The sequence below is a fragment of the Haematobia irritans genome, chromosome 4 (genome assembly GCF_050003625.1).
Source record: "Haematobia irritans isolate KBUSLIRL chromosome 4, ASM5000362v1, whole genome shotgun sequence".
Taxonomy (NCBI): domain Eukaryota; kingdom Metazoa; phylum Arthropoda; class Insecta; order Diptera; family Muscidae; genus Haematobia; species Haematobia irritans.
In genome coordinates, this window is record NC_134400.1 from 198,492,128 (window position 1) to 198,519,923 (window position 27,796).

The 27,796-nt window shown below is 29.7% G+C and overlaps 1 protein-coding gene across 1 annotated transcript in view; it reads right to left on the reverse strand.

Moving 5' to 3' along the window:
• Nucleotides 1-27,796, reverse strand: part of LOC142235079 (uncharacterized) — a 258,978-nt gene that overhangs the window by 68,820 nt on the left and 162,362 nt on the right. The window contains exon 3 of the mRNA XM_075306304.1: nucleotides 24,050-24,128. The gene's annotated coding sequence lies outside the window, so the exon portion shown is untranslated. The remainder of the gene's footprint in view (nucleotides 1-24,049; nucleotides 24,129-27,796) is intronic.

A 27,796-nucleotide genomic window follows, 5' to 3' on the forward strand; every position in this document is an offset into this window, starting at 1 on the left:
ATTTGGCACATGGTGTTAGTATATGGTCTCTAACAACCATGCAAAAATTGGTCTACATCGGTTCATAATTATATATAGCCTCCATATAAACCGATCCCCCGATGTGGCTTGCGGAGCCTCTAAGAGAAGCAAATTTCATCCGATCCGGCTGAAACTTGGTACATGGTGTTTGTATATGTTCTCTAATAACCATGCAAAAATTGGTCCACATCAGCCCATACTTATATATAGCCCCCATATAAACCGATCCCCAGATTTGACTTCCGTAGCCTCTTAGAAGAGCAAAAGTCATCCGATCCGATCCGATTGAAATTTGGTACGTGGGTTAGTATATTGTCTCTAACAACCATGCCAAAATTGGTCCATATCGATCCATAATTATATATAGCCCCCATATAAGCCGATCCCCAGATTTGACCTCCGGAGCCTCTTAGAGGAGCAAAATTCATCCGATCCGGTTGAAATTTGATACGTGGTGTTAGTATATGGTATCCAACAACCATGCATGAATTGGTCCATATCGGTCCATAATTATATATAGGCCCCATATAAATCGATCCCCAGATTTGGCTTGCGGAGCCTCTAAGAGAAGCAAATTTCCGGTTGAAATTTGATACGTGGATCATCCGATCCGGTTAAAATCTCGTACATTGCGCTAGTATATCCCCGATAACAACCATGCTAAAATTTGTCCGGATCAGCCTATAGTCATATATAGCCCCGAGATAAATTGGCCCTTTTCGGTTCATAATCACGAGTGCCACTCGAGCCAAAAATAATTTACCAAAATTTTGTTGCCATAGAAAATTTTTTCAACATTTTATATCTTTAGAAATTATGTCAAAACATAATTTCTATAGAAAATTATGTTAAAAATATATTTCTTTAGAAAATTTTGTCAAAATTTTATTTCTATAGATTTTTTTTTTCAGAGCTTAATTTCTATAGAAAATTTGTCCACATTTTATTTCTATAGGAAATTTATGAAGCACCTCTTGGTTGGAGAGGAATATTTTGCAAGATCTTCAAAACCATCAAGATTTCTACCAATCTACCAAACAGTAAAAAATCTACCATATTTGGTATGTTAGAATCGTGTTCATAATTGTATATAGCCCCCATATTTCAATTCTGGCTGTATAATTACCGCCCAAAGGTTCATATCGGTTCGTAATTATTTCTTCCCTATATATGCCGGTCAAGAACTGAATATATACGTATTTAATCGGCCTTTGTTTTGCCTAATATATATCCCGCATGGACTAACTTACAATTTAGAAGATCATGTTAAGAAGTTTTAAGATGCCTTGCCATAGGCCGCAACCCAACACACAAAGAAAATTTCATTAAAAGTCAGCCAACGAAAATTTTGCATTGATATAACGAAACATTTTCATTAATACAATGAAAATATTCGTTAATAGTACGAAACGTTACGTTGATTTGCAGAAAATTCGTTATATTAACGAAAAAATTCGTTGTATTAACGAATTCGTTTCATTGGCTGACTTTTAACGACACATTTCGTTAATATAACGAAACTTTTTCTACGCTATGAATGGTGGGGGGAATATAATATTCGTTCTGGTCCAACTTACGGCCGTATATACTTGCTAAATTTTTATTTTATTAAATTAAATACTTTTATTTATTACGAACAATTTCTGTTTTTTGTTTTTCTCAGTGTTCAGACCTCGAAATCAAGAACAAAATATAAGAAAAACAAGTATAAACGGTCGTAAGTTCGGCCAGGCCGAATCTTATGTACCCTCCACCATGGATTGCGTAGAAACTTCTACGAAAGACTGTCATCCACAATCGAATTACTTGGGTTGTGGTATCTTAAATCGTTTTCTAAATTGTGAGTTAGTCCATACGTGGTATACATGAGACAAAAAAAATGTGTAGGTAAGTCTTCAAATAATTACGGATCGATATGGACTTTTGCACGGTACGTAGGGAGCCAGAATTGACATATGGGGGTCGCTTATATGGGGGCTATATACAATTAGTGATATGGATCTGAGGGCTATATATAACTATAAACCGATATGGACCTCGCTAGGCATGGTTGTTAACGGCCATATACTAGCACAATGTACCAAATTTCAACTGACTCGGATGAAATTTGCTCCTCCAAGAGGCTCCAAAACCAAATCTCGGGATCGGTTTATATGGGGGCTATATGTGATTATGGACTGATATGGACCACTTTTGGCATGGTTGTTAAATATCATATACTATACACGTACAAAATTTCAACCAGATCGGATAAATTTTGCTTCTCCAAAAGGCACCGGAGGTCAAATCTGGGGATGGGTTTATATGGGTGCTATATATAATTATGGACTGATATGAACCAATTCCTGCATGGTTGTTGCATACCATATACTAACATCACATACCAAATTTCAACCGAATCGGATGAATTTTGCTCTTCCAAGGGGCTCCGGAGGTCAAATCTGAGGATCGGTTTATATGGGGGCTATATATAATTATGGACCGATGTGGACCAATTTTTGCATAGTTGTTAGAGACCATATACTAACACCATGTACCAAATTCCAGCCGGGTCGGATGAAATTTGCTTCTCTTAGAGGCCTCGCAAGCCAAATCGGGGGATCGGTTTATATGAAGGCTATATATAATTATGGACCGATGTGGACCACTTTTTGCATGGTTGTTAGAGACCATATACTAACACCATGTACCAAATTTCAGCCGGATCGGATGAAATTTGCTTCACTTAGAGGCATCGCAAGCCAAATCGGGGGATCGGTTTATATGGGGGCTATATATAATTATGAACCGATGTGGACCAATTTTTGCATGGTTGTTAGAGACCATAGACTAACACCATGTACCAAATTTCAGCCGGATCGGATGAAATTTGCTTCACTTAGAGGCCTCGCAAGCCAAATCGGGGGATCGGTTTATATGGGGGCTATATATAATTATGGACCGATGTGGACCAATTTTTGCATGGTTGTTAGAGACCATATACTAACACCATATACCAAATTTCAGCCGGTTCGGATGAAATTTGCTTCTCTTAGAGGCTCCGCAAGCCAAATCTGAGGGTCCGTTTATATGGGGGCTATACGTAAAAGTGGACCGATATGGCCCATTTGCAATACCATCCGACCTACATCAATAACAACTACTTGTGCCAAGTTTCAAGTCGATAGCTTGTTTCGTTCGGAAGTTAGCGTGATTTCAACAGACGGACGGACGGACGGACATGCTCAGATCGACTCAGAATTTCACCACGACCCAGAATATATATACTTTATGGGGTCTTAGAGCAATATTTCGATGTGTTACAAACGGAATGACAAAGTTAATATACCCCCCATCCTATGGTGGAGGGTATAAAAACAATAATACGGACGAGAATAAAGTTAAGACCTGTAATTAAGCGGCAATAAGCGAGCTTAACCAAATGTTTGATTTTATATTTAAGCCATAACCAAAAACCCAATATCTGAATAAACGGCAGGCCAACGAATGAGGAACATACATAGCTGGTGTATAAAGGCCAATGCTTTCGAGAAGATTATCATTTGAAATGTGTTGCTCTATATGGACAATCTGGTTATGTTAAAGGAAACAAAATCAACGAATGAATCTAGAGACAGAATACACAAAGCACTGTGGTTAGCATTATGGAAGAACATTTTTTAAAACTTTAAGAAATTTCAGAAGTAGTAGGAGTCATTATTTTTGCGATAGATTGGTGGGTGGGACTATCCCATTTTTCACATGTTTTTTTGTTACCAAACCATACAGAAAAAAAAAATATTGAGAAATGCGCGAGTGTTTCCTATCAGATTGAAGAAGATGGGAAATTGGCATGCGTCATACTAAATATTGCATTAATGGTCCATTAACTAAATACCGTGTTTGACCGGCAAATACTTTAGTAGTATTTTGTAGTATAAATAAGGAGATATATAGTAACTGTAGCCGAAGACACTCTGAGCAAATTAAAGAGAGTGTGTATTATTGTTCTACAAATTCACCTAAGCTTTGCGCTTTGATAGACACATTCCAATACTGTCTTTGCCAAACCAACATACCCATACACTTTTGCCGATACACGTGGTGCTGAAAAAGTACAACATCAAGCATTTCTTCTACATAACACAAAACAACAACAAAGGCCCGGGTTACGAAACATATGGCAACCGCTACTAACGCAGATTCTTCTCCATGCTTGGCTTAGCAATGCTCTCGTACTCTCTTCAGTTTCTAATATTTTTTACCACTCGCTTAAAAACAAATAGTGGTGGTTTAATATTAGTATTATTAGTATTAATACATGTGTATTTTAAAACTTCACCACAGCGAAGATGAAACTCTTATTCTCTCTTATCACTGAGTAGTAATACGCTCATTATTGAGCTAAACAATCGAGAATAGGCAGCACTCAGTGATAAAAGTTCACAACCTGTTGTACGACAATGGACTGAATACTCTAAGTAAGCCTGAAATATCAAGCTGTCAATATACCTAACCTAACATTAGATGCAAATACTTTATAATAAAGTGGACTTTAAGGTAGATCTAGCTAGTGTTTGGAATATCTATGAAGGCAAGGGGCTACTTAGGATAGGAAGGATCAATGGCATTAGGACACTTTAGAAACTGGACGTAGTTTTAATCACAATGAATTGCAGCATGTCAAACAGATGTATTAGGTGTGGTGGTTCTCAAGAGTCAGATGGCTTCCAAATCTCTGCGGCTTTTGTGGGGAATGGGGAAGCTGTTGACTTGTCATCTGGTGAGACTACAAGTGGGCAGGCTGTACAGTATAGGTGTGCTAATTGCGATGGTCATGTTGCTAACTTAACGAGCGTCGTCGCAGACAGGCGATTACAGCAGACGCAGTGGAAGGAAGAAGCTAAAGCGAAACTCAAGTACTATTCAAAACGAAGTGATGGATTGACTGCAGCAGGAGGCTCTCTGCAAGGCTTCCTTGGAAGTGGTGTAAGTAGAATGGCATGATATAGGAATGTCACGAAGAGGTCGGACATTTTTGGGTTGTTTCGGTTTTTTTAGAGGATATAGGAGTCATCCTATATCCTCTATACGCTGTTTGCACCGAGGTATGCTGAGCTAGGTTAGGCACCTTGCCTGTCAGTCACTTTATTCAGGCTCACTTAGACTGTGCATTCCATTTTGATACCACCACAGTAGTGAACTTTTACTCTTTTCACTGAGTGCTGCCCAATTGCTTGTTTAGCTTGCATTGACAAGAGAGATCTTCTTTATAGCCAAGTTTGAACGGCGTTTCATATTACGACGAATTCGCATAGATAAGCTTTGAAACACTCGGAAATGTCACCAGCATTACTGAGAGGAGACAATACACCGCTGGAAAACTTTTTGGTGTTCGGTCAAAACTGGAATTGAACCTATGACCCTTTGTATGCAAGGCGATCATGCTAAACGATGTTTCGCGGTGGCTCCCAAGCCTATAGGTTAATCACTGAGAACATGGGGTCTATCGTTCCACCAATAAACCAAGGAGTCTACAGTTCCACCATAAAACCTTCGAACCTAATGTTCCACTACTCAAGCCTTCCGGCTTACAATTTCACTACTGAGACTTTTGAGTTCATCACTGCAAACTTATCGCCTACAATTCAACCATTCAGATCTTCAAGTCTACAGTTCCAACATTGAAACTTTTGAGCCTTTTATTATACTCGTACCTAGATTTCCATCACTGAGATATTTGGGAGTACAGTTCCATCAGTGAGACATTCGATCTTACAGTTCCACCACTCAAGCCTTCGGGCTTATAATTCTACAACTGAGAATTTTGGTTCCATCACTGAAAACTGCCCGCTTGCAATTCAACTATTGAGACCTTCAGGTCTACAGTTCCAATACTGAAGCCTTTGATACATTCGTATCTAGATTTCCACCACTGATATATTTGGGAGTACAGTTCCATTTGCTCTTACAATTCCACCACAAAGCCTTTCGCACCGCTACAGTTCCATTGCTGAAAGATTGTAGCCAAGAGTTCCACTATTGAGACCTTCGGGTCTACAGTTCCACCAATAGAGATTTTGATCCTACAATTCCATCACTGAGACCTTCGGTCCTGCAGTGTTGCCAATGAAATCTTTACACCTACTGAATCTTTTGGTTAAAGAATTTTTATCACGGATCCCTACGGCCTACGGTTCCATCTTTGAAACATTCGTTCCTACAAATCCACAACTGAGATCTTCACGCCTACATTTCCACCAGTAAGACTTTCGGACCTGCAGTTCAGTGAAATCTTCGAGCATAAAATTCCACGAGAGAAACTTTTGGTTAGATAATTTTCACCACGGATCTCTTCGGCCGTGGTGAAACTGAAATCTTCACTCTTACATTTCCACCACTGAGACTTTCGGGCCTGCAGTTCAGTGAAATCTTTGAGCATACAGTTCCACGGCAGAAACTTTTGGTTAGATCATTATCACCACGGATCTCTTCGGCCGTGGTGAAACCGAAATCTTCACTCTTACATTTCCACCACTGAGACTTTCGGCCCTGCAGTTCTATTTCCAAAACCTTCGGATTTTCACTTCCCTCGCTGAAACCTTCGGACTTACTGTTTCAACACTAAGAAATTCGCGCATGCTATTTCATCTCAGAATCGTGCGGACCTTTGGGTCTACAGTTCAATCACTTGATGTTCGAGATTATCACTGTAGACCACTAAGACCTTGAAATAACGCGAGCTTTATGGATGTGACATAAGGGAGTTCTTATTTCTCGGCCAATTAGCACCTTGAAAACGCACATGTTTTTGTTTTTCGATTTAAGTAAAATGGTTCGATTAGGTTGAATAATCGATGTTTGATACTTACCGCATTGACCGAACCTATAGTCGATTTCCCATGCTGACCGCATCGAAAATGGACTTAGAGAAGGCGATTCTTGTACAGACCAAGTTTTCACATGTGGATAAATGGAAACAAGAGACACAAAGAGAGAGAGATGGAAATGTATGAGAATCGGAAGGATGGGAAAAAACCAAACGCTCTAAAATGAGTAGGGCAACAGTGGGACCATTAGTACGGTGGAAATTCCAATTGTGCACTTAGAGCTGAAGCTACATCGGTATCAAATGGGATCAGGGGAAATTGATTTAAATAGGGAGTGGTGTTTTGGGCAGCACTATCTATGAAACTTTCCTACATTTATGAGTTATAGATGATGGAAGAGATTAGTCCAAATCGTATCCAAATTGAAAACCGGGCTAGGAAATATTATGCAATTCCTACATGGAGGTATGGATTCTATTATCAACCTAGCCTAAGTTCCCGCAGTTCCGAACCCAAATGGAAAATAAGAGATTTTAGAGACTTTTTCACGGAATCAAAAAATTTCAGCCGATCCGGCTGAAATTTGGTACATAGTGTTAGTATATGGTCTCTAACAACCATGCAAAAATTGGTCCATAGCGGTCCACTTTTACGTATAGCCCCCATATAAACGGACCCCCAAATTTGGCTTGCGATTGCTCTAAGAGAAGCAAATTTCATCCGATCCGGCTGAAATTTGGTACATGATGTTAGTATATGATCTCTAAACACCATGCAAAAATTGGTCCATATCGGTCCACTTTTACGTATAGCCCCCATTTAAACGGACCCCCAAATTTGGCCTGCGATTGCTCTAAGAGAAGCAAATTTCATCCGATCCGGCTGAAATTTTGAACATGGTGTTAGTATATGGTCTCTAACAACCATGCAAAAATTGGTCCACATCGGTCCATAATTATATATAGCCTCCATATAAGCCGATCCCCCGATTTGGCTTGCGGAGCCTCTAAGAGAAGGATATTTCATCCGATCCGGCGGAAATTTGGTACATGGTGTAAGTATACGGTCTCTAATGGCCATGCAAAAATTGGTCGAAATCGGTCCATAATTATATATAGGCCCCATATAAACCGATCCCCAGATTTGGGCCCCCTCGAAGAGCAAAATTCATCCGATTCGGTTGAAATTTGGTACGTGATGTTAGTATATTGTATCCAATAACCATGCAGGAATTGGTTCATATCAGTCCATAATTATATATAGCACCCATATAAACCGATCCCCAGATTTGACCTCCGGTGCCTTTTCGAGAAGCAAAATTCATCCGATCTGGTTGAAATTTTGTACGTGGTGGTGGTAGTATATGATATTTAACAACCATGCCAAAAGTGGTCCATATCAGTCCATAATCATATATAGCCTCCATATAAACCGATCCGGAGATTTGGTTTTGAAGCCTCTTGGAGGAGCCAATTTCATCCGAGTCAGTTGAAATTTGGTACATTGTGCTAGTATATGGCCGTTAACAACCATGCCTAACTAGGTCCATATCGGTCTATAGTTATATATAGCCCTCAGATAAATCGATCCTCAATCACACAAAAATTAGTCCATATCAATAATTGTATATAGCCCCCATATAAGCGACCCCCATATTTCAATTCCGGCTCCCTACGTACCGTGCAAAAGTCCATATCGATTCGTAATTTTTTGTAGACTTACCTACACATACCTTTTTTTGTCTAATATATACCACGTATGGACTAACTCACAATTTAGAAAACGATTTAAGATACCACAACCCAAGGTGAGGTTAGGTTAGGTGGCAGCCCGATGTATCAGGCTCACTTAGACTATTCAGTCCATTGTGATACCACATTGGTGAACTTCTCTCTTATCACTGAGTGCTGCCCGATTCCATGTTAAGCTCAATGACAAGGGACCTCCTTTTTATAGCCGAGTGCGAAAGGCGTTCCACATTGCAGTGAAACCACTTAGAGAAGCTTTGAAACCCTCAGAAATGTCACGAGCATTACTGAGGTGGGATAATCCACCGCTGAAAAACTTTTTGGTGTTCGGTCGAAGCAGGAATCGAACCCACGACCTTGTGTATGCAAGGCGGGCATGCTAACCATTGCACAACGGTGGCTCGCACAACCCAAGTAATTCGATTGTGAATGACAGTCTTTCGTGGAAGTTTCTACGCAATCCATGGTGGAGGGTACATAAGATTCAGTCTGGCCGAACTTACGGCCGTTTATACTTGTTTACCTTTACAAGACACTGTCCTCTGAAACAAGAGCAAATGAAGACAGAGAGTGAGTAAAAGCTGATTGCTAACCCAGATAAATACTGGCTAGTATTGTCATTTGTTTTGAAGACGTTACATATTTCAATTTGGCCTGGTATTCTTGTTTGATCTCTTTTCCGGTCCAGACTTTGCCACACATTCTCTCGTTGCCTTTGGATTATTCTGGGGACTCCTTATGCTTTGGCAAAAAAAAAAAAAAAACAAAACACGTGTGTATTTTATTTGAACACATCTCAGGTCGCTTGTTTTTTTTTTGTTTGCTTGAAACTGGGGTTAAAACAAATAAATTTTCAAGGAGGAGCAACGAAACAAAAACTAAGACAAGAACTACATACAGTCCATTGCTTTTGAAGAACTTATGGAGGATTTTAGCTTGGCTTTGGGAATGACTGACTGACAGACTCTTTGAGTGGATGTTCTCGATTTTTATCTCTTTGCCTTTGTTTGGTCCCTGCTTTGGGGGCTTTGGACTTTTGTATACTGCTGCAGCATAAATTGTGATGACCAGTTTCAAACTTCTTGATAAATTCATTCAAAGTCTCCTGCAATACGATTTCAATATATGGCAAGCGGTATGTGAGAAATTACTTCTGTTTGTAGGGTCATATTTCAGCTTATGCAAAAATTCTTATTGGAATTTTTTGTTTTTCCAAAAACAAAAATATTTTAGGCCATATCATCTTAAGGTACTTGAAAAGGCTTTTAAAAACGGGCCAAACTCTAAAGCCAAGACTAACGAAAAAAAAAAAACAATCAAAACCCAAGAGATGCGACTTTCATGATAATGTTAGACCCCCTCACTTGAGTGACTAACTGAGCTTTAAGCATAATAATTTAAACAATAAAATATCCGAAGAATGAATTTCTTTTGCATTGCCAGCGAAGATATCATCGTCATTTGGCACCATAAGACCAAAAAATATTCATTCATCTGCCAGCTTATAACTCCTCAGTATCGCTAATGTAGCATAAAAGAGAAAAAAACGGCATCATCAGCGTCAGCATTGTCATTTTCATATCGCGATGAATTTGAAAAATTAAAAGACTGCATTTAATGTGTTTTTTTAGCCATACACAATTATAAATTGAATTAAATTACAATGCTTTAAGAAATCCGAAGGGGAGATAGGCAAGAACAAAAACAATATGGAAGCTAGTCATTTCTTTGGAATACCTCCTACCAACAAAATCCTGCGAGGCCATAAATTCTCAATAGTGTCCCTTTCTTTTTTTTTTTGGTTTTGGAAATTCCTTTTATTTTCATACATATCATATCATATCTTTATAATAAATGATTTTGTAAAATTTCTCTGAAAGTTAAATTAATTTAGAAACGCCAGCAAAAAAAAAAACCAAACAGATCACAATTTATTTTTGGCCCTTAAGGCAAAATGTATTGTTTTTTTTTTGTTCAGCTGGTTTTCGTTTTTTAAGGACGATATTTCCATTGAAATTAATTGATTTAGTTTTGGTTTTTTGCTTTCTTTTATTCCTTTTTTATGTAGAAAAAGACATTCAGCTCATTTAAACTGACCCCAATCGATATAGAGGAAGAAAAAAAGATGGGACAAATTATTTCTTTATTTTCTCTCTAAAACAATACTGTTTCAGAGTAGCCCATCAAAAAGAATAGCCTTTCATAAAGTCCTTTGGCTCCCCAACTTATTATCCGGAAATAATGTCATATTCGATAATCTCCAGTGTATACGGAAGTACTTCATGTTCGAATCCTTTCATTTTCGCTTTAGAACCCAGCAAAAAAAGAGTCGCCAAAAAAGTAGTGAAAATGTTCTTTTTGGATCCGGAAGTGGTGCAAAATTGTCGCAGAAGCGATGAATGTAACATGGGCTTGTCATAGGACGGATGTCCACCATTTCAACAGCCGTTGCACTGACTATGTATCACTTCTTTAAGTGTGATCCGAATTCAGTGTTTTGGATGTGAATTAAAAAATTTTGTGATATTTTGAAAAATAATTAATTTTTATATTTTTTTTTTTTGATTTTTAATGCATTCTGACGCTTGTCTGAAACCCTTGACCTCAAATATTTTCAAAATTTCGTAGATTTTCTAGAATGAATTTAGAATTTTTTTCGACAAAATTTAAATAATTTGTACCATTTTATTAAACCTTACTCTGTTTTTAACATATTTGAAGCAAAAAAGTTAAAATTTCCCTTTAAAAATATGAAAAAAACGAATTATAAAAATTTGAATTAAAACAACTTCCTGAGTAGTTAAACTAAAGAACATTTCTGGAAGTGTTTTTAAAGTTGTGTCTTTAGAAGTACTTCCAAATTTTTTTGCTGGGTTTTTATACTATAGACAGTGTTGCCAGTATTTTCAAGGCTCCTATTCCCAAATTGGGACGCTTTCGTTCCCAAAATTCGCCAATTTAAACTAAAATTTCTCACAAAAATCCCAAAATAATTTGTTGAAAAGTTTCATGAAAAAACAAAAACAAAAAATTGAAAAATTTTCTATAGAAATAAAATTTTGGCAACATTTTTTATAGAAATAAAATTTTCACAAAATGTTCTCTAGAAATAAAATTTTGACAAAATTTTCTCTAGAAATAAAATTTTGACATCATTTTCTAAAGAAGTAAAATTTTAAAAAAATTTTCTTTAAAAATAACATTTTGACAAAATTTTCTATAGAAATAAAATTTTTACTAAATTTTCTACAGAAATAAAATTTTTACTAAATTTTCTACAGAAATAAAATTTTAAGAAAAATTTTTATAGAAATTAAAAGAAAATAAAATTTTCTATAGAAATAAAGTTTTAACTAAAGTTTCTACAGTAATTAAGTTTTAACAAAATTTTCTATAAAAATAAAATTTTAACAACATTTTCCAAACAAATAAAATTTTAACAAAATTTTCCATACAAATAAATTTTTAACAGAATTTTCTATAGAAATAAAATTTTGACAAAATTTTCTATTGAAATAAAATGTTGACAAAATGTTCTACAGAAATAAAATTTTAACAAAATTTTCTATAAAAATAAAATTTTGACAAAATTTTCTATAGAAATAAAATTTTGACAAAATTCAAAAAAAATTGAAAAATTTTCTATAGAAATAAAATTTTGGCAACATTTTTTATAGAAATAAAATTTTCACATAATGTTCTCTAGAAATAAAATTTTGACAAAATTTTCTCTAGAAATAAAATTTTGACATCATTTTCTACAGAAGTTAAATTTTAACAAAATTTTCTATAAAAATAAAATTTTGACAAAATTTTCTATAGAAATAAAATTTTTACTAAATTTTCTACAGAAATAAAATTTTTACTAAATTTTCTACAGAAATAAAATTTTAAGAAAAATTTTTATAGAAATTAAAAGAAAATAAAATTTTGACAAAATTTTTTATAGAAATAAAGTTTTAACTAAAGTTTCTATAGTAATTAAGTTTTAACAAAATTTTCTATAAAAATAAAATTTTAACAAAATTTACCAAACAAATAAAATTGTAACAAAATTTTTCATACAAATAAAATTTTAACAGAATTTTCTATAGAAATAAAATTTTGACAAAATTTTCTATTGAAATAAAATTTTGACAAAATTTTCTATAGAAATAAAATTTTGACAAAATTTTCTATAAAAATAAAATGTTGAGAAAATGTTCTGTTTTAACAAAATGTTCAATAAAAATAAAATTCTGACATTTTCTACAGCAATAAAAGTTTGACAAAATTTTCTATAGAAATAAAGTTTTAACAAAAGTTTCTATAGAAATAAAGTTTTAACAAAAGTTTCTATAGAAATAAAATTTTCCATACAAATAAAATTTTAACAACATTTTCTACAGAAATAAAATCTTGACAAAGTTTTCTATTGCAATAAAATTTTGACAAAATTTTTTATAGAAATAAAATTTTGGTAAAATTTTCTACAAAAATAAAATTTTGACAAAATTTTCTATAGAAATAAAGTTTTAACTAAAGTTTCTATAGAAATAAAATTTTCCAAAAATTTTCTATAGAAATAAAATTTTTACTAAATTTTCCATACAAATAAAATTTTGACAAAATTTTGTATAAAAATAACATTTTAACAAAATTTTGTATAAAAATAAAATTTTGGCAATTTTTTTTTACACAAATCAAATGTTGACAACATTTTGTATAAAAATAAAAGTTTTCCAACATTTTCTATATTAATAAAATTTTAACAAAATTTTCTATAAAAATAAACGTTTTAAAACATTTTCTATATAAAGGGTGATTCTTTTGAGGTTAGGATTTTCATGCATTAGTATTTGACAGATCACGTGGGATTTCAGACATGGTGTCAAAGAGAAAGATGCTCAGTATGCTTTGACATTTCATCATGAATAGACTTACTAACGAGCCACAACGTCGAATTTTCAGTGAATGGGCCCTAGAAAAGTTGGCAGAAAATCCGCTTTTTTATCGACAAATTTTGTTCAGCGATGAGGCTCATTTCTGGTTGAATGGCTACGTAAATAAGCAAAATTGCCGCATTTGGAGTGAAGAGCAACCAGAAGCCGTTCAAGAACTGCCCATGCATCCCGAAAAATGCACTGTTTGGTGTGGTTTGTACGCTGGTGGAATCATTGGACCGTATTTTTTCAAAGATGCTGTTGGACGCAACGTTACGGTGAATGGCGATCGCTATCGTTCGATGCTAACAAACTTTTTGTTGCCAAAAATGGAAGAACTGAACTTGGTTGACATGTGGTTTCAACAAGATGGCGCTACATGCCACACAGCTCGCGATTCTATGGCCATTTTGAGGGAAAACTTCGGAGAACAATTCATCTCAAGAAATGGACCGGTAAGTTGGCCACCAAGATCATGCGATTTGACGCCTTTAGACTATTTTTTGTGGGGCTACGTCAAGTCTAAAGTCTACAGAAATAAGCCAGCAACTATTCCAGCTTTGGAAGACAACATTTCCGAAGAAATTCGGGCTATTCCGGCCGAAATGCTCGAAAAAGTTGCCCAAAATTGGACTTTCCGAATGGACCACCTAAGACGCAGCCGCGGTCAACATTTAAATGAAATTATCTTCAAAAAGTAAATGTCATGGACCAATCTAACGTTTCAAATAAAGAACCGATGAGATTTTGCAAATTTTATGCGTTTTTTTTTTTTTTTTTAAATTTATCAAGCTCTTAACAAATCACCCTTTAAATAAAATTTTAACAACATTTTCTATAGAAATAAAATTTTGTCAAAAAACAACAATAACGATTGAAGAGAAGCCAACAATAACAAACAAAACGAATGAAGATAGAGGAAGTACGCTCATAAACAAACCCAGCCAAATACATTCAAATCGATGATTTGAGTTTGGCAAAGGAAAAGAGATATGCTGGCAAATTTGTTTAGGCAGTAGCCGACTATCAAACCCTTTTTCGGGAGGTTCAAGTGTAGTTCACGTTGGGTTGAGTGAATTACCCGAATTTATTCTGATAATTGGTTGATAGTTTTGCTGCAAGTTGAGGATGCTGATGAGGAATGTGGTAATTCCGAAACAGCTGTACACAGCGTTGCCAATTTAGCTTTTTTCCCGCTAGATTTGGCTTCTTTTGAAGACGTTTAGCGGGGAAAAAATGCATTTAGCTTTTAGCTTTTTTTCTGGCTTTTTTTCATGACCCTTTTAGCTATTTTTGGCTTTTTTTATTTTCGACATGTTCCTATTGAAATATGGATAAAACTTCGTTTTTATCTAAGCCTTGCTGCCAGAATAAGGTTTTTCCCATGTTTCAAATCTCAATTGAAACATTAATAATTATTCCAGCCATTATGCGGGCATTTTTGCAGCAAATACACCTTGTTGTAAAGTTCTTGCCTCGTATTCATAAAAGTTATCGTAAACTTTAAATCTACTATTACCATACAAATTCCTTATATAAACTGTCAGTAAATTATTAGGAATATTAGCATTTGACTCGTTCATCCTTTTGATATTACTAAATTAAAATAGTAGATTTGAATTGTTTGGACACTGAAAAAATATTGTCGTGAGGCCAAAGATTTCATGTCCTTAAAATACGAACGCGAATTTTGGTTATAATAGCATTTGTGAATTTCTCTTATATAAACTGTTTTCCTTGTCCAAAAGCCGATACAGTCGTTTTGTCCTTATAGTTAGGTGATTCAACTTAAAAATGGGTATCTTTTCATGAAAGAAGGCTAGGGTCAATTCTAAAAAATTCTTTTAGTCTTTAAATTTGTGGAGTTTTTGTATCTTGACCACAAACCAAAATAACGTTCAAAAATAGAAGAGGTTTTTAAACATTTTATTTTAAAAACGTATACATAAAATAATTTCTACTTAAAGTCGAGTCTGAATTTGAAAATTTAAGTTTTCGTTAGCACGTTTTTAAAGCACTGTGATAGCTCATGAAGAAAAAGCTGAGAAAACGAATAAATTCAAATTTGACTCGGAATCAATACAAAAATCATTAGTGTACAAAATCTTTGGAACCGAACATAGAAATAATTAAGGAAATAAAGTTTTGAATGTGGTATTATTTTTTTTAACACCAAAAAATGCAATAAAAAAATCGTAGTGATAGGATCAAAACAAATCTGCTATTTATTAATGGGATGGATTTACATTTACGAAAATTGGACAACAATAGGTTTGGGAAATTTTCGAATAACAGTTATTCATTATAAACTTGCAAGACAATTAGAATAGGTTTTATTCTCTTGGGTAAAATTAGAAGAAGTGTACAAGTTCACGAATTTATCATTAATTCAGTTAAAACGAAATATATAGATATTTTCTAATGCAGTTCTATGTGACATGATTAACCAGCTGACAATTGCAAGTTCACTGGGAAAAATGTTTTTACAAGGAAATATAAACGAAGGACTTCCAGTAAAAATTTGTGATAGTTATCAAAATATATCGAGTACGCCAACAGAGCTGATATGACTTAGATTTTCTTACAGTCTCACAGAAATGGAATTAAATTGAATACAATTAAAATAATATGCATTTTAAGTGAAATAAAGCCTTTAAGTTTGTTTAATTTCAATAAAAAATGTGACTTTTGATACAAAAAAATTTAGCTTTTTTTCTAGCTATTTTTTAAAATTTTTTAGCTTTTTTTGGCTAGTTTTTTGGACAAATCTAGCGGTTTTTGGTGAAACAATTCTGGCAACGCTGGCTGTACATCCGACCATCTTGCAGTCTATAGGGCTTTGCCCAAATAAATTTGACAAGCACACTTTTCCTCTGTTGGTTAAGCTACACTTGTAGTTTAGTCAATGCATGGCTTTAAGCTGAGATCAAAAAACAACAATAACGATTGAAGAGAAGCCAACAATAACAAACAAAATGAAATAAAATTTTGGCAAAATTTTCTATAGAAATAAAATTTTCAGAAAATTTACTACAGAAATAAAATTTTTACAAAATTTTCTATAGAAATAAAATTTTGACAAAATTTTCTATAGAAATAAAATTTTGAAAAAATTTTCTATAGAAATAAAATTTTGACAAAATTTTCTATAGAAATAAAATTTTGACAAAATTTTCTATAGAAATCAAATTTTGACAAAATTGTCTATAGAAATAAAATTTTGACAAAATTTTCTATAGAAATCAAATTTTGACAAAATTTTCTATAGGAATAAAATTTTAACAAAATTTGCAATAAAAATAAAATGTTGACAACATTTTGTATGTAAACAAAATTTTAACAAAATTTTCTATAAAAATAAAATTTTGACAAAATTTTCTATAAAAATAAAATTTTGACAAAATTTTCTATAGGAATAAAATTTTAACAAAATTTGCTATAAAAATAAATTGTTGACACCATTTTGTATGTAAATAAAATTTTAACAAAATTTTCTACAGAAATAAAATTTTGACAAAATTTTCTATCAAAATAAAATGTTGACACAATTTTCTATCAAAATAAAATTTTGATAAAATTTTCTATCAAAATAAAATTTTGTTAAAATGTTCTACAGAAATAACATTTTAACAAAATTTTCTATAAAAATAAAATTTTGAAAAAATTTTCTTTAAAAATAAAATTTTGACAAAATTTTCTATAGGAATAAAATTTTAACAAAATTCGCTATAAAAATAAAATGTTGACAACATTTTGTATGTAAATAAAATTTTAACAAAATTTTCTACAGAAATAAAATTTTGACAAAATTGTCTATCAAAATAAAATTTTGTTAAAATGTTCTATAGAAATAACATTTTAACAAAATTTTCTATAAAAATAAAGTTTTAACTAAAAATTCTATAAAAAATAAATTTTTAACAAAAGTTTCTATAGAAATAATTTTGACAAAATAAACTATTTTTGAACATATGTTGTTATTTTTGGACTTTTAAGGTCAGGTATTTTAATCCGAATAAAAAATTAATTTATAATTTAATTATTTTATGGTTTTAGTAGATTATTTTTAACTTGAGTGGCAACTGTGATCCCAATACATTGCCTTCCGTTATTAACTGCACACCTTTCTCTTTATTATGAAATAAACAATCGATAATTTATCTCAAAAAATTAAATTGAAGAAATAAATGTTTGTGGTGAAATCATGCTACGAAGCTTAACTCACCATAGATCATTTGTTTTCACTTAGCTATGCAAAATCCATATGAGAGAGCCAAAACCATGAATTCTACCATAGTGAGCGTTTATCTCATCTCAGTAACAACTAAGTGCTGGACATGCCATACAAATCAGAGAGTGAAAAAGAGTACATATTAGAGAGTATATCGCACTGCTTACTCATATTGGATTTAAACGCATCGAAATATTAAATTCGACTACTTTTTTCGAAATCAGTTCTAATTGCAATTTTGATTTTAATAAAAATGCAAGATTTCAATAGTTGGCTGTAAACTGTCACCACCGCCACCACCACCATATTATAAATAACTATAGAAAGCGAAAATAGTGTAAGCCTAGAAAAGCAGATTTTCTTTAGAAACCAAATCTCCATAACAGCAATGTTGTCCTGACATAGGCAAATATATACACACAAAGTAAGAATACTGTCGTCCGGAATGGTATCTAAGACAAACGAAATCCCCCTTGTTGTAAAGTCAAAATCTATGGAACTGGGTAAGTTTTCGTCCTTAAACCATTTCTGGTGTCCGCAATTAAAACCTTTCAACTGACTACTTTTTCGGATTCTGCCTCTCATTTTTTCTACAAGCATTCAGAAACTGCCAATTATTACGTTAGTATAATTCTCACACATATCCTTTCAACAAGTATCCTTAAAATTAACATCAAACAAAGAGAGTCGCTTCAATATGACAGTCCTCATATCCTCTTACCATCTATGACTACATATCCTACCCAACAATATCTCATTCATTTAAGTCCTTTTTTCTGTCGCTTTTAATTACATGTACCTTCCTGCCTTCCTTTGTGTTGAGGGGGACAGGGGTTTTTGTTTTTGGTTGTGTGTTTTGCATGAGATGTTATTCGTTACTGCGGCTTATCAATTATTTAACAAAAGAAAAATTGCTTTTAACGAGCGTGTAAAACAGAGAAATTACATATTTACAATTACTTTATTGAAGCCCACAATGATGTAAAAGAGAAATAGAAGGTCTTTAAACCCTTGGATACCGTACACATGGAGGAAGCCATTAACTCCAACACCCAATTGTTCACTGCACACCATAGCAAGGTACAATGATAGAGCTTCTTTCTTTGAAGCTAGAGTAAAATAGGAAAGGTGGTTATGATAATGGCACACTGAGAAAAATATATACATATATGGGGAACTAACTGAACATTATTGGGAAACGTTAATAGGGTTGAAATGTGAGAAAAAGGATACACTGCAACTCGGTGTTTTGCATTCACTTGAAAATCTATGATTTTGTTTAGATTTTCGGGAAAAGGTAGGAGTATTACCAGAAAAAGATACGCATTAAGCGAATGCGGCCGTAGTAATAAAATTTTTACAAAATTTTCTTTAGAAATAAAATTTTGACAAAATTTTCTATAGAAACAAAATTTGAACAGAATTTTCTATATAAATACAATTTTGACAAAATTTTCTATAAAAACACAATTTTCTATTGGAATAAAATTTTGACCAAATTTTCTATAGAAATAAAAAATGTACAAAATTTCTATATAAGTAAAATTTTGACAAAATTGTCTATATAAATAAATTTTTTACACAATTTTCTATACAAAAAAAAAAAACAAATATTCACGAAATTTTCTATAGAAGTAAAATTTTGACAAAATGTACAAAATTTCTATCGAAGTAAAATTTTGACAAAATTCTCTATAGAAATAAAAAATTTACAAAATTTCTATTCAAGTAAAGTTTTGACAAAATTTTCTATATAAATAATTTTTTTTTACATAATTTTCTATACAAAAAAAAAATTCACGAAATTTTCTATAGAAGTAAAATTTTGACAAAATTTTCTGTAGAAGAAAAAATTTTCACAAAATTTTCTATAAAAATAAAATTTTGTAAAAACAGATATTTTCGAACATCTGTTGTTATTTTTGGACTTTTAAGGTCATGTATTCTAATGCGAATAAAATATTAATTTATAAATAGGAATACAATTTTCCGTAGAACAAAAAAAAAATTTGCTAAAATTTTCCACAGAAATCAAATTTTGACAAAATTTTCCTTAGAAATAAAATTTTGATAACATTTTCCTTAGAAATAAAATTTTGGAAAAATTTCCTATAGAAATAAAATTTTGATAAAATTTTCTATAGAAATAAAATTTTGACAAAATTTTCTATAGAAACAAAATTTTGATAAAATTTTCTATAGTATTAAAATTTTGCTAAAATTTTCCACAGAAATCAAATTTTGACAAAATTTTCCTTAGAAATAAAATTTTGATAACATTTTCCTTAGAAATAAAATTTTGGAAAAATTTCCTATAGAAATAAAATTTTGATAAAATTTTCTATAGAAATAAAATTTTGACAAAATTTTCTATAGAAACAAAATTTTGATAAAATTTTCTATAGTATTATTTCTATACTATTTTATTTTATTTTAATCTTGACAAAATTTTCTATAGAAATAAAATTTTGATGAAAATTTCCGTGGCAATAATAATTTGGACAAAATTTTCCGCAGAAATCAAATTTTGAAATATTTCCTTAGAAATAAAATTTTGACAAACTTTTCCTTAGAAATAAAATTTTGATTAAAATTTCTATAGCAATAAAATTTTGACAAAATTTTCTAAAGAAATAAAATTTTGGCAAAACTTTTTATAGAAATAAAATTTTAACAAAATTTTATAGAGAAATAAAATTTTAACAAAATTTTATAAAAAAAAAATTTAACAAAATTTTATACAGAAATAAAATTTTGGTAAAATTTTCTATAGAAATAAAATTTTGACAAAATTTTCTATAGAAATAAAATGTTGACAAAATTTTCTATAGGAATAAAATTTTGCTGAATTTTTGGCACAAATAAAATTTTCACAAAATTTTCTATAAGAATAAAATTTTGACGAAATTTTCTATAGAAATAAAATTTTGACGAAATTTTCTGTAGAAATAAAATTTTGACAAAATTTTCCGTAGAAATAATATTTTGACAAAATTTTCTAAATGAATAAAATTTTAGCAAAACTTTTTATAGAAATACAATTTTAACAAAATTTTATAGAGAAATAAAATATTAATACAATTTTATAGAGAAATAAAATGTTGATAAAATTTTCTATAGAAATAAAATTTTGACAAAATTTTCTATAGAAATAAAATTTTGACAAAATTTTCTATAGAAATAAAATTTTGACAAAATTTTCTATAGAAATAAAATTTTGCTGAATTTTTTGCACAAATAAAATTTTTACAAAATTTTTTATAATAATAAAATTTTGACGAAATTTTCTATAGAAATAAAATTTTGACGAAGTTTTCTGTAGAAATAAAATTTTAACAAAAAATCAAATCAAAATTTTTTAAAGAAATAAAATTTTGAAATAATTTCTAAGAAATAAAATTTGGACAAAATTTTCCGCAGAAATCAAGTTTTAACAAAATTTTCCTTCGAAATAAACTTTTAACAAAATGTTCCGTAGAAATAAAATTTTGAATAAAATTTCTATAGAAATAAAATTTTGACAAAATTTGCTATAGGAATAAAATTTTGGCAGAACTTTTTATAGAAATAAATTTTAACAAAATTTTGTAGAAAAATAAATTTTGCTGAAATTTTCCGTAGAAATAAAATTTTGACAAAATTTTCTATAAGTAAAAAAATTTTACAAAATTTTTTATATTTTTATACAAAACAAAATTTTCTATAGAAATAAAATTTTGACAAAAAATCAAATCAAAATATCATTTCTATAGAAAATTTCGTCAAAATTTTATTTCTGTAGAAATTCCATAGAAGTTTTGAAAAAGATTCAATAGAAATAAAACTTTCCGTAGAAATAAAATTTTTGATAAAATTTTATATAGAAATAAAATTTTGACAAAATTTTCTATAGAAATAAAATTTTTACAAAATTTTCTATAGAAATAAAATTTCGACAAAATTTTCTATAGAAATAAAAGTTTTGATAAAATTTTCCGTAGAAATCAAATTTTGACAAAATTTTCTATAGAAATAAAATTTTACTGAAATTTTCCGTAGAAATAAAATTTTGACAAAATTTTCTATAGAAAACAAAATTTTCACAAAATTTTCTAAGGAAATAAAATTTTGACGAAATTTTCTATTGAAATCAAATTTTGACAAAATTTTCTATAGAAATAAAATTTTGACGAAATTTTCTATAGAAATAAAATTTTGACGGAATTTTCTAAAGAAATAAAATTTTGACAAAAAATCAAATCAAAATATTATCTCGATACAAAATTTTGTCAACATTTTATTTCTATAGAAATTCCACAGTAATTTTGAAAAAAAATCTATAGAAATAAAATTTTCCGTAGAAATAAAAGTTTTGATAATATTTTCCGTAGAAATCAAATTTTGACAAAATTTTCTATAGAAATAAAATTTTTACAAAATTTTCTATAGAAATAAAATTTTTACAAAATTTTCTATAGAAATAAAATTTTTACAAAATTTTCTATAGAAATAAAACTTTGACAAAATTTTCTATAGAAATAAAATTTTGACAAAATTTTCTATAGAAAGAAAATTTTGAAAAAATTGTCTATAGAAAGAAAGTTTTGAAAAAATTTTCTATAGAAATAAAAGTTTAACAAAATTTTATAGAGAAATAAAATTTTGACAAAATTTTCTATAGAACTAAAATTTTGACAAAATTTTCTACAGAAGTAAAATTTTGACAAAATTTTCTACAGAAATAAAAGTTTTGATAAAATTTTCCGTAGAAATCAAATTTTGACAAAATTTTCTACGGAAATAAAAGTTTTGATAAAATTTTCCGTAGAAATCAAATTTTGACAAAATTTTCTATAGAAATAAAATTTTGACAAAATTTTCTATAAAAATAAAATTTTGACAAAATTTTCTATAGAAATAAAATTTTGACAAAATTTTTTATAGAAATAAAATTTTGACAAAATTTTCTATGGAAATAAAATGTTGACAAAATTTTCTATAGAAATAAAATTTTGACAAAATTGTCTATAGAAATAAAATTTTGACAAAATTTTCTATAGAAATAAAATTTTGACAAAATTTTTTATAGAAATACAATTTTGACAAAATTTTCTATAGAAATAAAATTTTGACAAAATTTTCTATAGAAATAAGAATGATAGCTGAAACCCATGGTAGTTCCTTCTTTTCCATAACCACATGTCGCTTTTTTTCTGTGTATGTTCCTGCACTCTGGAGTCTTGAAGATATGTGTGTTGGTTGGCCTTTGAAAATGGCAAAAAAAATTATAATCGATCTCCCGCTGTTTAACATACGTGGTGTTATTCTGTAGAAATTCATTAAACATCTTGGGAAACAGACAAAAAAATATCTTCCTCCTAAAAAAAATTAAGAAGCCATTCATATATACACGCACTAAAAAATCTAAGGCAAAATGATTGTGTTATTTTTTTTTTTTTTTGAAAATTGAAATTAATGAACGAATATACATCTTAACTAAAGGTTTTTAACAAAACTAATATGGTATAAAATTAATGCCCAATGCCCGATGAGGATGAGGTTGCTTGCCTCATTGTGTGTACTGTGGATAATCTGAGCCAAAGTATGGAGGATGGTTATGGGTAAAAATCATACAACAACAGAAACTACAGATTAAAAGGGAATAGAGTTAATGGTTGATCGTTGCCGGAATTGATGGTGGTTACTTGAAAATTGGTCATCAATGGTGTTTGCCCATTTGTGCTAGTCGATGCTTTTTTTTCTTTGTAAATAAAGTGTGTTATATGACCATGTTATTGCAGATGTTATTCTGTTGGATTAGTGTTAATACTTTAGCCGAACAAGACTACAATGAGTATCTCTTAGATACTCATTGGTATCTATCGAATGCCATTTAATTGTCTTGTTAAAAAAAAACGAAACGAAACACTGATAATTCTCTTAAGACTCTTGTAGAAGAAGTGTGTAATTGCTTGGTGTTGCTTTTATTGGTGTTCTCGCGTTTTTTTCTTCATTTTTTGGTTAACATGAAGTGGCAATCTCTAGAGATCTATGGAAAAATCTGTCGGCTTTGATTTATTGGAGGATGACCGTTAATAATTGTCTTAATGAAGGTAATTTTAAGCGTAAAGAATTTTTTTGAAGGTTTTAGATTTTTTTCTTATATTTTAAAGATGAATAAATCTTAAAAAAGAAAAAATAAATAAACTCACATTAATTTACAAACATGAATTATTTATTATCTAACGCCAAGATATTAGTTCTAATTAAGGAATTAATCTAAAGCCAAGATACTTTTCTAATTAAAGAATCTAAATTTTCTTACTTTTATGAACTTACCTCACATAAAATCAACGCTGGCATTATTTTTGATTTGAATTAATCCCGTTTGATATTTTTATGGAAATTTTTCAATATCCTGTAAAGAAAAGAAGACGAGATATTTGTATGTGATACAAAAATTGCAGAAGTGAAACAGAAATATTTCAAATATAAATATAAATAATAAAATCGAATATTGAAAAAAATTTTTAGAAACAAAATTGATTAGAATTACAAAATATAAATGATTAAAAAATTAATTAAATTTTCGGCACTTTCAATTGATTTTTTTATTGATTGAATTATATAAATTAAATTAGAAATGAATTTAAAAATTTAAATTATTGTTAAAAATTATTTCGTAACCAAACTCTACTAATTTTTAAATGGAAGCAATCAGTTATTTATTGTGTTATTATTTATTTATTACTAATTATTTTACCCTTAAATGAAATTATTTTTTTGTAATTTGATACTTGTTAAAATAAAATAAAATAAAATAATATACCTAATACCTTTCGTTAAGTGTACAAAATTTCATCGAAATCGGTTCAGATTTAAATGTAGCTGCGACCGATTTTTCCAAATATGGTCATAAAACCTTTATTTATTAACCAATTGGATATATACTATAATAAAATTTTGTAAAAATTTTATTCCTTTAGAACTTTTTTTAAAAATTTTATTTCTATATAAAATTTTGTCAATTTTTTTTACAATAGAAAATTTTGTCAAAATGTTATTACTATATAAAATTTTGTCAAGTGTACAAAATTTCATCGAAATCGGTTCAACATTTTATTATTTTGGAAAATTTTGTCAAAATTTTATTTCTATATAAAATTTTGTAAATTTTTTTGAAAGAGCAAATGTTGCCAATTATTTTACAATAGAAAATTTCGTAAAATTTCATCGAAATCGGTTCAACATTTTATAATTTTGGAAAATTTTGTCCAATATTTCTATATAAAATTTTGTCAATTTCTTTAAAATAGAAAATGTTGTCAATTATTTTACAATAGAATATTTCGTAAAATTTTTTTTTTCTATATAAAATTTTGTCAAGTGTACAAAATTTCATCGAAATCGGTTCAACATTTTATTATTTTGGAAAATTTTGTCAAAATTTTATTTCTATATAAAATTTTGTCAATTTTTTTTTTACAATAGAAAATTTTGTCAAAATTTTATTCCTATCGAAAAGTTTGTCAAAACTTATTTCTATAGAAAATTTTATTTCTAAAGAAAAATGTATTAAAATTTTATTTCTAAAGAAATTTTTATCAATATTTTATTTCAATAGAAGATTTAATCAAAATGTTATTTCTATACAAAATTTTATCAAAATTATATTTCTATAGAAAATTTTTCAAGATTTTATTTCTTTAGAAAAATTGGTCAAAATTTCATTTCTATAGAAAATTTGGTATAACATTTTATTTCTGTAGATATTTAATCAAAATTTTATTTCTATAGAAAATTTTATCAAAATTTTATTTCTATGGGAAGTTTTATCAAAACTTTAATTCAATAGAAAATTTTATAAAAATTTAATTTCAGTAGAAAATGTTATCAAAATTTTATTTATATAGAAAATTTTATCAAAATTTTATTTTAATAGAAAATTTTATCAAAATTATATTTCAATATAAAATTTTATCAAATTTTTTTTTCTTTAGAAAATTTAATCAAAATTTTATTTCTATAGTAAATGTTGTCATTTACTTATTACTTATTTCTATATTTAGCAAATTTAATCAAAATTTTATTTTAATAAAATTTTATTTCTATCGCAAATTTTGTCAAAACTTATTTCTATAGAAAATTTAATCAACATTTTATTTCTACTGAAATTTTTTTAAAATTTTATTTCTATAGAAATTTTGTTAAATTTTATATCTATAGAAAATTTAATCACACTTTTATCAAAATTTAATTTCTACAGAAAATTTTGTCAAAACTTATTTCTATAGAAAATATAATCAACATTATAAAGGGTGATTCTTTTGAGGTTAGGATTTTCATGCATTAGTATTTGACAGATCACGTGGGATTTCAGACATGGTGTCAAAGAGAAAGATGCTCAGTATGCTTTGACATTTCATCATGAATAGACTTACTAACGAGCCACAACGTCGACTTTTCAGTGAATGGGCCCTAGAAAAGTTGGCAGAAAATCCGCTTTTTTATCGACAAATTTTGTTCAGCGATGAGGCTCATTTCTGGTTGAATGGCTACGTAAATAAGCAAAATTGCCGCATTTGGAGTGAAGAGCAACCAGAAGCCGTTCAAGAACTGCCCATGCATCCCGAAAAATGCACTGTTTGGTGTGGTTTGTACGCTGGTGGAATCATTGGACCGTATTTTTTCAAAGATGCTGTTGGACGCAACGTTACGGTGAATGGCGATCGCTATCGTTCGATGCTAACAAACTTTTTGTTGCCAAAAATGGAAGAACTGAACTTGGTTGACATGTGGTTTCAACAATATGGCGCTACATGCCACACAGCTCGCGATTCTATGGCCATTTTGAGGGAAAACTTCGGAGAACAATTCATCTCAAGAAATGGACCGGTAAGTTGGCCACCAAGATCATGCGATTTGACGCCTATAGACTATTTTTTGTGGGGCTACGTCAAGTCTAAAGTCTACAGAAATAAGCCAGCAACTATTCCAGCTTTGGAAGACAACATTTCCGAAGAAATTCGGGCTATTCCGGCCGAAATGCTCGAAAAAGTTGCCCAAAATTGGACTTTCCGAATGGACCACCTAAGACGCAGCCGCGGTCAACATTTAAATGAAATTATCTTCAAAAAGTAAATGTCATGGACCAATCTAACGTTTCAAATAAAGAACCGATGAGATTTTGCAAATTTTATGCGTTTTTTTTTAAAAAAAAGTTATCAAGCTCTTAACAAATCACCCTTTATTTCTATAGAAATTTTGTCAAAATTTTATTTCTGTAGAAAATTTAATCAAAATTTTATTTCAATAGAAAATTTTATCAAAACTATATTTCAATAGAAAATTTTATCAAAATTTAGTTTCTATAGAAATTTTGTCAAAACTTATTTCTATAGAAAATATAATCAAAATTTTATTTCTATAGAAATTTTGTCAAAATTTTATTTCTATAGAAAATTTTATCAAAAATTTATTTCTATCGAAAATTTTGTCAAAATTTTAATTCTATAGAAATTATGTTAAAATTTTATTTCTATAGAAAATTTAATCAAAATATAATGTCTATAAAAATTTTTGTCGAAACTTATTTCTATAGAAAATTTAATCAAAATTTTATTTCTATAGACATTTTGTTAAAATTTTATTTCTATAGAAAATTTAATCAAAATTTTATTTCTACTGAAATTTTGTCAAAATTTTATTTCTATAGAAATTTTGTTAAATTTTATATCTATAGAAAATTTAATCACACTTTTATCACAATTTAATTTCTACAGAAAATTTTGTCAAAACTTATTTCTATAGAAAATATAATCAAAATTTTATTTCTATCGAAAATTTTATCAAAACTATATTTCAATAGAAAATTTTATCAAAATTTTATTTCTATCGAAAATTTTATCAAAACTATATTTCAATAGAAAATTTTATCAAAATTTATTTCTATAGAAATTTTGTCAAAATTTTATTTCTATAGAAAATTTTATCAAAATTTTATTTCTATCGAAAATTTTATCAAAACTATATTTCAATAGAAAATTTTATCAAAATTTTATTTCTATCGAAAATTTTATCAAAACT